The sequence below is a fragment of the Cervus canadensis genome, chromosome X (assembly GCF_019320065.1).
Source record: "Cervus canadensis isolate Bull #8, Minnesota chromosome X, ASM1932006v1, whole genome shotgun sequence".
NCBI lineage: Eukaryota > Metazoa > Chordata > Mammalia > Artiodactyla > Cervidae > Cervus > Cervus canadensis.
In genome coordinates, this window is record NC_057419.1 from 120,659,114 (window position 1) to 120,671,075 (window position 11,962).

At 36.1% G+C, this 11,962-nt stretch overlaps 1 pseudogene; it reads left to right on the top strand.

The window, feature by feature from the left end:
- Positions 1-4,441: 4,441 nt before the first annotated feature.
- LOC122435714 lies at positions 4,442-11,492 on the top strand (annotated as a pseudogene).
- The last annotated feature ends 470 nt before the right edge of the window (positions 11,493-11,962 follow it).

Consider the following 11,962-nt stretch of genomic DNA (forward strand, 5'->3'; position numbering starts at 1 on the left):
CCCCAAGAAGAAATTCCACAACCTTTACTCATCATCTCCAATACCTCATTCTCCCAAACTCTAGGAAAATGCTTATATACTCTTTCTTTATAAAGTTGCATGCTTTGGGTATTTCATATAAATGGAATTATACACTGTGATTTTTTTTTGTGACAGGCATTTTACTTAGCTTATTTTGAGGTTCATCCGTGTTGTAGTATATATCAGCAATTCATTATTTTGAACATATATTGAATATATATATAATACTCCATTGTATGGATATACCACTTTTATCCATTTATCATGTAACAGACATTTGGGTTGTTTCCACCTTTAGGCTATTATGAGTAATGCTGCTATAGACATTCAATGAATAAGTTTTTGTGTGAATTTCTATTCTCATTTCCCTTGGGTATATACTTTGAAATTGAATGACTGAGTCATATGGAATTTCTGTGTAATTTTTAAAGAAACTTTCATGTGTATTTCAAAAGTGGATATATTAATTATATTCCAGCTAGCAATTTCTCCATATCCTTGCTAATATTTATTATCATTCTTTTCATTATTACCATTCTTATAGTATCTGGCAGTATCTTACTTTTTTAGATGAGGTAAAACTGGTGTATAACATTGTTAGTTTCAGGTATACAACATCATAATTGGATATTTGTATATACTAGAAAGTGATCACCACAATAAATCTAGCTACCATTTTCCATCCTACAATTAACTCTCCTCATCCATTTTGGCAATCCTCAACTCTCTTATCCACTAGCAATCACCAGTGTGTACTCTATATGTATGAGTTATGTTTTTTTTGTTAATTTGTTTTGTTGTTCAGATTCCACATATAAGTGAAATTATAAGGTATTTGTATTTATTTATCTGACTTATTCACTTAGCATAATACCCTCAAAGTCCATCCATATTGTTGCAAATATTAATATTTCCTTTTTTCTTTAATAAAACATTTATTTTTGACTGTGCTTGGCCTTTGTTGATGCACGTTGGCTTTCTTTAGTTGTGGCAAGTGGGACTCCTCTCTAGTTGCAGTGCATGGGATTCTCCTTGTGGTGGCTCCTCTTGTTTTATTTCTTGTTAACAGGTTCTAGGGTGTGCAGACTTCAGAAGTTGTGGCATATGGTCTTAGATGTGGTACACGGGCTCCAGAGTGCATGGGCTTCAATAGTTGTGGTGCATGGGTTTTGTTGCCCTATAGCATGTGGATTCTTTCCAGAACAGGGATTATGTCCTCTGCATTGGCAGGTGGATTCCCAACCACTGGACCACCAGGGCAATCCAAGATTTCCTTCTCTTATATAACTATGTAGTATTCTAATATATATGTGAATTTGTATATCTATATATACATTTGTATCCACTCATCTTTTGATGGACATTTAGATTTCTTCCATATGATTCCATATGGTGGCTATTTTAAATAATGCTGTAGTGAACATTGAGGTGCATATATCTTTTACAATTAGTGGTTTTATATTTTTAAATAAATATGCAGAAGTGAAATAGATCATAAGTAGACCTATTTTAATTTTTTGAGGAATTTCTGTTCTGTTTCCATAGTGGCTGCACCAATTTACATTCCCACCAAGAGTTGTATGAAGGTTTCCTTTTCACATATTTTTATCAAGAACAGTTACTTCTTGAGTTTGATAATAGTTATTCTAACAGGTCTGAGGTGATATCTTATTGTGATTTTGATTTTCAGTACCCTAATAATTAGCTTTGTTGAAAATCTTTTCATGTGAATGTTGGTCATCTGTATGTCTTATTTGGAAAAGTATCTTAGGAACTTCTGTCCATTTTTAAAAAAATTTTCCCCCTATTGAGTTTTTTGAGTTCTTTATATTTTTCAGATATTAAACTCTTAATGGATATATAATTTGTAAATATTTTCTCCAATTAAGTAGATTACCTTTTCATTTTATTGGTGACTTCCTTGGTTATGCAGAAGCATTTTAGTTAGATGTACCTTCACTTGCTTACTTTTGCTTTTGTTGCCTGTACTTTGGGAGCCAAACTGCAAAATTAAATGCCAAATCAATGTTAAGAAACTCACCACCTATATTTTCTTCAAAGAGTTTTTCAACTTTAAGATTACATTAAAGTCTATAACCCACTTTAGTTAATTTTTGTGTATGGTGTAAGACAGTGGCCTAGTTTCATTCTTTTGTGTGTGGCTGACCAGTATTCTCAACACAATTTGTTGAAGGAAGTATCCATTCCCAATGGTATAGTCCTTCGTCTTTTGTTGGAAATCGTTGTTGTTGTTCAGTCGCTAAGTTATGCCTGACTCTTTGCAACCCCATGGGTTGCAGCATGCCTGTTTTTATACCATCACCATACTGTTTTGACTACTATAGCTTTGTATTTTAGTTTAAAATCAGAGATTGTGATACCTATAGCTTAGGTCTTCTTTCTCAAGATTGTTTTGACTATTTGAGACCTTTTTTTTAATCCCATACAAATTTCAGATTATTTGTTCTTCTGTGAAAAATGCCATTGGAATTTTGACATGGATTGCATTAAATCTGTAGATTGCTTTGAACAGTATGGACAGTCCAACAATATTAATTCTTCCAATCCATGAGCATGAGATATATTTTCATTTGTGTCTTCTTTGATTTCTTTCATTATTTTCTTATAGTTTTCAGTGTAGATATTTTTCACCTTTTTGGTTAAATTTATTCCTGGTTGTTATATTATTCATTTTGATTTAATTATAAATTAAATTTTTTTCTTTAATTTCCCTTTCTGATAGTTTATTATCAGTGTATAGAAATGCAAGACATTCTGTATATTAATCTCGTGTTCAGCAACTTTACTGAATTCATTTATTGATTCTAAAAGATTTTTGGTGGAGGTTTTAGGGTTTTTTAGTGTATTATGTCATCTGCAAATAGTGACAGTTTTACTTCTGCCTTTCCAATTTGAATGCCTTTTGTTTCTTTTTCTTATCTAATTTCTATTGCTAGGACTTCGAATATCATATTGAGTGCAATTGGTATGAGTGGGTATCTTTGTTTTGTTCCTGATCTTAGGGGGATAGCTTTAAGCTTTTTTCATTTATTATATTGTTGATGTATTATGTATTGATTATAGCAAAGATGTATCCTCTAAAAAGCCCTTTTTAAATAAAGCACAAGAGATATCTGAGGTTATACCTATGATATTTTATTTTTTTATTCTACAACATTGCTGATATTTTTTAGTGGAGTCCTTTGTATTTTCTATATGCCAGACCACGTTATCTGCAAATACTTAAAATTTCACTTCTTTGCTAATCTGGATATTTTTTAGTTTATTTGCTTGACTAGTAGCTCTAGTTCAGTGTACAGTATAATGTTGAGTAAGAAGAGTGAGAATGAATGCCTCATTCTAGTCCCAATATGTGGCAAAGAATAAGTCTGTCACTATTAAGTATAATTCTAGCTGTGAATTTTTTCATAGATGCCCTTTATGAGGTTGAGGAGTTCATTTCTATTACTTGTTTTTGAATGTTTCTATCATGAAGGAAGTTGGGTTTTGACAAATGCATTTTCTGCTGTCTGTTGAGATGATTCTGTGATTTTTGTCCTTTATTCTATTAATATAATTTACTGTACTGATTAATGTCCTTACTTTGAACCAACTGTGCATCAATTGAATAAATTCAACTTGGTCACAATATATAATTCTATTTATATGTGATTTTATTCAGGATAGCAACATACAAAATAATGAAGTCATATTTTACCTCACACAATATATAAAAAATAAATAAGTATAAATTAGGACCTAACTATATGATTTAAAATTGTAAAACACAAGAAAACATATGGGTAGATCTTCATGAAATTATATTTGTCAATATATTCTTAGATATGACTCAAATAGTACTATCAACAAAAGGCAAGATAGATAAATTCTAGTTCATCAAACATACAAATGCTTGTGATTTAAAAGTTACTATCAAGAAAGTGGAAAGATAGTGCACAGAATAGGGAAATATTTGAATATCATGTATCTAATAAAATATTTCTATCTAGCATCTATAAAGAACTGTCACTACTCAATAATTAAAATGTAAAATTATCTTAAAATGGACTAAGCAACTGAATATATACTTCTTCAAAGAAAATATACTAGTGGCCAATAAGCATACAAAATGTTTCATGTCATTAGTTATCAAAGGAATAGAAATCCCAACAACAGAGATGCCACGTCACACCTGCTATGATGCCTAGAATTTTAAATGTCAGATACTAATTAGTGTTGGCAAGCATATGAAATATTAGTGACTCTCCTACACTGCTCTTTGCAATGTAAAATGCCTGATATTTTGAAAAACAGACTCAGAGTTCCTGAAATGATTAAAGACAGTTTTACCATGTGACTCAACTTTTTCATTTCTAGTTATATAACCAAGGGAAATGAAAACATAAGTCTTTGTAGAAACATGGCCAAGATTGTTTCTAGCAGTATATTAATTAATTACAAGGTGTGAAAAATCCAAATGTCTATCAACTAACAAATGGATAAACAAAATGTGCTATATCCAAACAATGGGTGAACCTTGAAAACAATATGTAAAATAAATGACACCAAGCACAAAAAGCCGCAAGTTTATGCTTCCATTTATAAGAAATGTACAAAAGTGGCAAATTCACAAAGACAGAAAATGTATTAGTAGTTGCTTATGGTTGAGGGGGAATGGTTTGAATACAGGGTGTTGGCCAAGGGTATGACATTCTTTCTGAGGTGATGAGAATAGTCTAAATTTTTATCTGTGATGTTTGTACATATCAGCAAATATACTAAACACTGTGGTATACATTTTCTTCTATTTTATTTTTGATTAATTTTATTGGAGTATAGTTGCTTTAAATTGTTGTGTTAGTTTCTGCTGTACAGCAAAGTGAATCATCTGTTTGTATATATATATCCCTTCTTTTTTGGATTTCCTTTCCATTCATATCACCACAGAACGTTGGTAGAGTTCTCTGTGCTATATAGTAGGTTCTCATTAGTTATCTGTTTCATACATAGTAGTGTGTATATGTCAATTCCAATCTCCCAATTCATCCCATTGCTCCTTCCCCCTCTAGTATCCATGTTTTCAGTGGGTGAATTATACGGGATATGAAATTTATTTCAATAAATAAGTTTTAAAAATAATTGTAAGGATGGAGAAAAAGACAAATGTACTCAGTACCTACTGGAGCTGAGTTGCAGGCATCCCCACTGAGATATAGACCTATATCTGGTGCTTAGTTTCTCCCATGCCCAAGGGAAAGGCATTTTAATCATTTCAGAAACAGTGGCTAAATGGAGCAGAGAAATCAGTTATCTTGACAAATCCATGGCTTGGTAGTTTCACTTGGTTCTAAAGCCTGGTCTCTGTTTCATCACAGACTTATCAAAGCTGTTCATAGGTACAATTTGCCTTCCTCTGCTTCATTCTTTACCAAAGAGGGAAGGTTTGTGGCTCAGAGACCCCAGGCTTAAATACCCTGTGATGTTCTCTGAGGACAATTGTTACCTTGGCTAGGTTATTACACAGTGGGTAATTATCACTGAAATCACCTCAGCAAGCCCTGGGATGACTGAAAGGGGACAAGATTCATGGGTTGAGGACTTTATGCACCGGCAACAGCCTTCTAGCTCCACCTGAGTGATAACTTGAGAACTTGGAAATCCTGTGGCTGTTTTAATTCCAAGCAGTGCCTATTGTCTCACCAAATGGCTAAGTGTTCTTTATTTTGTTGAGGTTTGAAAGAGCATACTGTTGACGTGTTCAAACCATATGTATTAGATATTCCAGCCTATAATTTTTGACAATGGATTGGAACTCTCCAAAGTAGGCCAGTCTGGAGAGACTGGATGCCATTATCTCCTCAGCTCTCTGGTGGGGCATCCTAAATTTAAAATCTCTTTGACGAGAGATAATCAGAAAAAGTACTTTGTAGGGGAAGAAGGCTTGTGGAAATATGAAACCTTGCATTTGTACTACCCTATTGAACTTGAACTGGTAAGGGGATGAAATGACATGAAGAAACCCTGGAAGTAACGTTTTGAGTGGAAACTGGGAGTAAAACCCTTTCAATGACTGTGATCATGACTGAGGCCTCCTTGAATCCAAGGGAGACTCATGAGAAGACAACAGAAATGAAGTTTGAGATCTTCAGTGTGCCTGCCTTCTACCTGTCCAACCACATGGTTGTAGCACTCTATGCCTCTGCCTCTGTCACAGGCCTAGTGGTGGACAGTGTGGATGGGATCATTTGCACTGTCCCTATCTTTGAGGGTTACTCCCTGCCTCATGCTGTCACCAAGCTCTACATAGCAGGGAAGAACATCACAGAGCACCTCACCAGACTCCTTACTTGTTCATTGTTGTTGTTCAGTCACTAAGTCATGTCCGACTCTTTGTGACTCCATGAACTGCAGCAGCACACCAGGCTTCCCTGTACTTCACTATCTCCAGGAATTTGCTCAAACTCATACCCATTGAGTCCTCTTGCCCTCAAACCTTACCAGCGTCAGAATATTTTCCAGTGACTTGGCGCTTTGCATCAGGTGTCCAAAATATTGGAGCTTCAGCTTCAGCATCAGTCCTCCCAGTGAATATTCAGGGTTGATTTCCTTTAGGATTGCTTGGTTTGATCTCCTTGCTGTCCAAGGGACTCTCAAGAGTCTTCTCCAGCACCAGTTTGAAAGCATCAATTCTTTGGTACTAGCCTTCTTTATAGTCCAACTCTCACATCTATACATGAAAGTGAAAGTGAAGTTGCTCAGTCGTGTCCGACTCTTTGCGACCGCATGGACTGTAGCCCACCAGGCTCCTCCATCCAAGGGATTTTCCAGTCAAGAATACTGAAGTCGATTGCCATTTCCTTCTCCAGGGGATCTTCCCAACCCAGGGATCGAACCTGGGTCTCCTGCATTGCAGGCAGACGCTTTACCATCTGAGCCGCCAGGGAAGCCATACACCAGGGAAGTCATCCACACATGACTACTGGAAAAATCATAGCTTTGGCTATACGGACCTTTGTTGACAAAGTGATGTCTGTGCTTTTCAATACACTGTCTAGTCTTGTCTTAGCTATTATCCCAAGGAGCAAGTGTCTTTTAATTTCATGGCTGCAATCACAGTTCACATTGATTTTGGAATCCAAGAAAAGGAAATCTGACACTGTTTTCACATTTTCCCCATCTATTTGCCATGAAGTGATGGGATGGGCTGCCATGATCTTCCTTTTTTGAATGTTGAGTTTTAAGAGTTTAAGCCAGCTCTTTCGATCTCCTCTTTCGCTTTCACCAAGGGGCTCTTTAGCTCTTCTCTTTCTACCATTAAAGTGGTATCATCTGCATATCTGAGGTTGTTGATATTTCTCTTGGAAATCTTGATTCCAGCTTGTGATTCACCCAGCATTTTCCAAGATGTACTCTGCATATAAGTTAAATATGCAGGGTGACAATATACAGCCTTATGTACTCCTTTCTCAATATGGAACCAGTCCATTACTCTATGTCTGGTTCTAAATATTTTTTTTTTTGACTTGTGTACAGGTTTCTCAGGATAAAGGTAAGATGGTCTGCTATTCCCATCTTTTTAAGAATTTTCCAGTTTATTGTGATCCACACAAAGGTTGTAGCATAGTCAATGAAGCAGAGAGAGATGTTTTTTGGAATTCCTGTGCTTTCCCTACAATCCAACAAATATTGACAATTTGATCTCTGGTTCCTCTGACTTTTCTAAATCCAGCTTGTATATCTGGAAGTTCTTGGTTCACATACATTTGAAGCCTAGATTGAAGAACTTTGACAGTTACTTTGCTAGTGAAATAAGCACAATTTTACAGTACTTTGCACATTATTTGGCATGGTACTTTTTGGGAATTGGAATAAAAACACTCCTGTGGCCACAGCTGAGTTTTCTAAATTTACTGCATATTGAGTGCAGCACTTTAACAGCCTTATCTCTTAAGATTTTGAAAGCTTAGCTGGAATTCCATCACCTCCACTGGCTTTGTTCATAGCAATGCTTTCTTAGGTCCATTTAACTTCATACTCCAGGATATCTGGCTCTAGATGAGTGACCACACCATCATTTTTACCAGGATAATTATCATCTTTTCTGTATAGTTTTCCTGTGTATTCTTGAAACCTTTTCTTCATATCTTCTGCTTCTGTTAGGTCCCTACCGTTTCTGTCCTTTATTGTGCCTATCTTTGCATGAAATGTTCCCTTGATATATCCAATTTTCTCAAAGAGATAATTACTCTTTCCCATTCTATTATTTTTCTCTATTTCTTTGCATTGTTCACTTAAGAAGGCTTTATTATCCCTCCTTGCTATTCTCTGGAACTCTGCTTTTAGTTGGTATATCTTTCCCTTTCTCCCTTATCTTTCACTTCTCTTCTTTTCTCAGCTATTTGTAAGGCCTCCTCAGACACCATTTTGCTTTCTTTCCTTTCTTTTTCTTTGTGATGGTTTTGGTCACCACTTCCTGTACAATGTTCTGAACCTCCATCCATAGTTCTTTAGGCACTGTTTCTACCAGATCTAATCCCTTGAATATATTCAGCACCTCTACTATATAATCATAAGAAATTTGATTTAGGTCATACCTGAATGGCCTAGTGGTTTTCCCTACTTTCTTCAATTTAAACCTGAATTTTGCAATAAGGGATCATGATCTGAGGCACAGTCAGCTCCCAGTTATGTTTTTGCTGACTGTGTAGAGCTTCTCCATCTTTGGCTGCAAAGTATATACTCAATCTCATTACATTATTAACCATCTGGTGAAGTCCATATGTAGAATTATCTCCTGTGTTGTTGGAAGAGGGTGTTTGCTATGACCAGCGCATTCTCTTAACAAAACTCTGTGAGTCTGTGCCTTGCTTCACTTTGTATTCCAAGGCAAAACTTGCCTGTTTTTCCAGGTATCTCTTGACTTCTTACTTTCACATTCCAGTCCCCTATGATGAAAACGACATCATTTTTGTTGTTGTTGGTATTAGTTCTAGAAGGTCTTATAGGTCTTCATAGAATTGATCAGCTTCAGCTTCTTCAGCAATAGTGGTTGGGGCATAGACTTGGCTTACTGTGATGTTGAATGGTTTGTCTTGGAAATGAAATGAGATCATTCTGTCATTTTTGAGATTGCACCCAAGTACTGCATTTCAGACTCTTCTGTTGATATTAAACCTACTCCATCTCTTCTAAGGGATTTTTGCCCACAGTGGTAAATATGGTCATCTGAATTAAACTCACCGATTCCAATCAATTTTAGTCCGCTGATTCCTAAGATGTTGATCTTCACTTTTGCCATCTCCTGCTTGATCATGTCCGATTTACCTTGATTCATGGACCTAACATTCCAGGTTCCTATGCAATTGTTATTTATAGCATCGAAATTCACTTTCACCACCAGACATCCATGACTAAGGAATGTTTCCTCTTTGACCCAGCTGGTTCATTCTTTCTGGAGCCATTTCTCTACTCTTCCCCAATGGCATATTGGACACATACCAACCTGGGGAGTTCATCTTCCACTGTCATATCTTTTTTCCTTTTCATGCTGTTCATGGGGTTCTTAAGACAAGAATACTGGAGTGGTTTGCCATTCCCTTCTTCAGTGAACCACATTTTGACAGAACTCTCCACCCATCCAACTGTGTGACCCTACTCAGCATGACTCATAGCCTCATTGAGTTATACAAGCCCCTTTGCCATAACAAGGCTGTGATCCATGAAGGTGTATAGTATACAGTATACTTATATAATCAATAGTAATAATAATGTGATATGGAATACTTGGTAGCCAATATGGTGGTATAGGAAGACCCTGATTTCACCTCCTACCATAGTCTTCCTAACATTACAACTATTTATAGAGCAGCCATCAATGAGACTGACATGAAGACTAGCAGAAAATATTCCCACACCTAAAGATATAAGGAATGAACCCCAACAAGTCAGGTAAGAGGAATAGAGACACAGTATAATCTTGACCCATACCCCTGGCTTGGTGATACACAAATGGGAGGATGATTACAATCACAAAGTTTCTCCCTAAGAAGTGAGTATTCCAAGCCTCACACTGGGCTCTCCAGCCCAGGCGTTTTACACTGGAAAGGTGAGCCCCTACATTGCCTGGCTTTAGAAGGCCAGAAGGACTTATTTTGGGGAGAGTGAGAGGGTTGTAGGATACAGAGTCCTACTTTAAAGGGAATGGACAAAATCTCAATCCCCAAGGCCCAGATCAGAGACTATAATTTGAATGGAGCCTGAGTCAAACCCACTGGCTGACCTTGGACAGCCTCCTGGAGATATGGAAGCCAACTGGAACTCCCCATGTGGTACAAACACTGGTAGCTGCCATTTATCAAAGTTTAGTTAGTATTAGTCACTTAGTTGTGGCTGACTCTGTGACCCCATGGAGTGTAGCCTGCCAGCCTCCTCTGTCCATGGGATTTCCCAGGCAAGAATACTGGAGTGAGTTGCCATTCTCTTCTCCAGGGGATCTTCCCAACCCAGGGATTGAACCTGGATATCCCCCATTGCAGAAAGATTCTTTACCCCCTGAGCTACCAGGAAAGCCACTATTGAAAGTTTATTCTTTCATAAACAGTGTCAAAGACGCTGGTACTATAAAGTACCATTTTGGAGTCTTCCCTCTAGCCTATTATTGCCAGGGGCTTACCTGCCCACCAGTAGTCTGGCAATAATCCTAGGATCCTTTGGACTTGCAGGGATTTGGCCCTGCCAATCAACAAATTGGCATGAGACTCAGTGTCCCTGGACTCTGTAGCCAACCACCTTAAGATATGTTTCACAAGACAAGCAGGTTGGCGCCAGTTCTACGGATAGAATATTCTAAAGTATAATTGAAGTTCAGTGTTTCCTTACTAATTTTATGTCTGAATGATCTATTCATTGTTGAGAGGGGTATTTAAGTCCCCTACTATTACTGTATTATTTTTCTATTACTCCATTTCTATTAGTATTTTTTAATATATTGAATATATTTATTAACACTGAGTACACATGTATTTACAACTATTATATCCCCTTTGTGAATCTACCCCTTTACCATAATATAATGATCATTTTTTCTCTTGTTTTAATTTTTGACTTGAGGTCTATTCTGACTGACATAAATATAGCTACCCTTGCTGTCTTTTTGTTTCTATTTACTTTGATTATTTTTTGCATCCCTTTACTTTGAGCCACTGTGTGTCATAAAAACACATCCTCAGTATTAATATTCTACCACTTCATATAAAAGTTAAAATCCCAAAAAAAAAAAAAAAAAAAAGTTAAAATCCCTGTATTAGTATAGTCCCATTTACTCCACTGGTTGTATTCCTATCATTTAGTTTCCAACATTTCTGGTGTTTTTAAGTCCTTCATGTAGATCTAAAGTTCCAAATGATGTAACTGTCCACCAGCCTGAAAAACTCCCTGTCACAATTACTACTGAGGATGCTGTGTTAAGATAAGAATACACATTTTAATCCCAGGATAAACTAACAAAAATGCTGAAAAATAGAGGCAATAAGCCAACATAAAAAGTAAAATTGAGTACTGAAAAGAGTTTAAATCACCTAAACCAAAGTGGTAAAAAGGTAGACAAAAATGGGAAAAACACCAAATATATGTAATATACAAATATGTTACATTTTAAATTATAGATAAGTATAAGTTTAATTATATACAACTATATATTATAATTTATAAGGTAATGTGACTAAGTTCTTATGTATCAATAATTTATTTAAATGTAAATTTTTTAATTCTCCAGTCAAAGGCATAGAATGGCTGAAATAATTAAAAGAAAATAAGGCCTAACTATATGCTATCTATAAGAGACTCACTGTCTGACTCTTTGCAACCCCATGGTCTGCAGCATGCCAGGCTTCCCTGTCCTTCAAAAACATTTTCTCCACCTTCTATATTTAGGTTGTTTCAT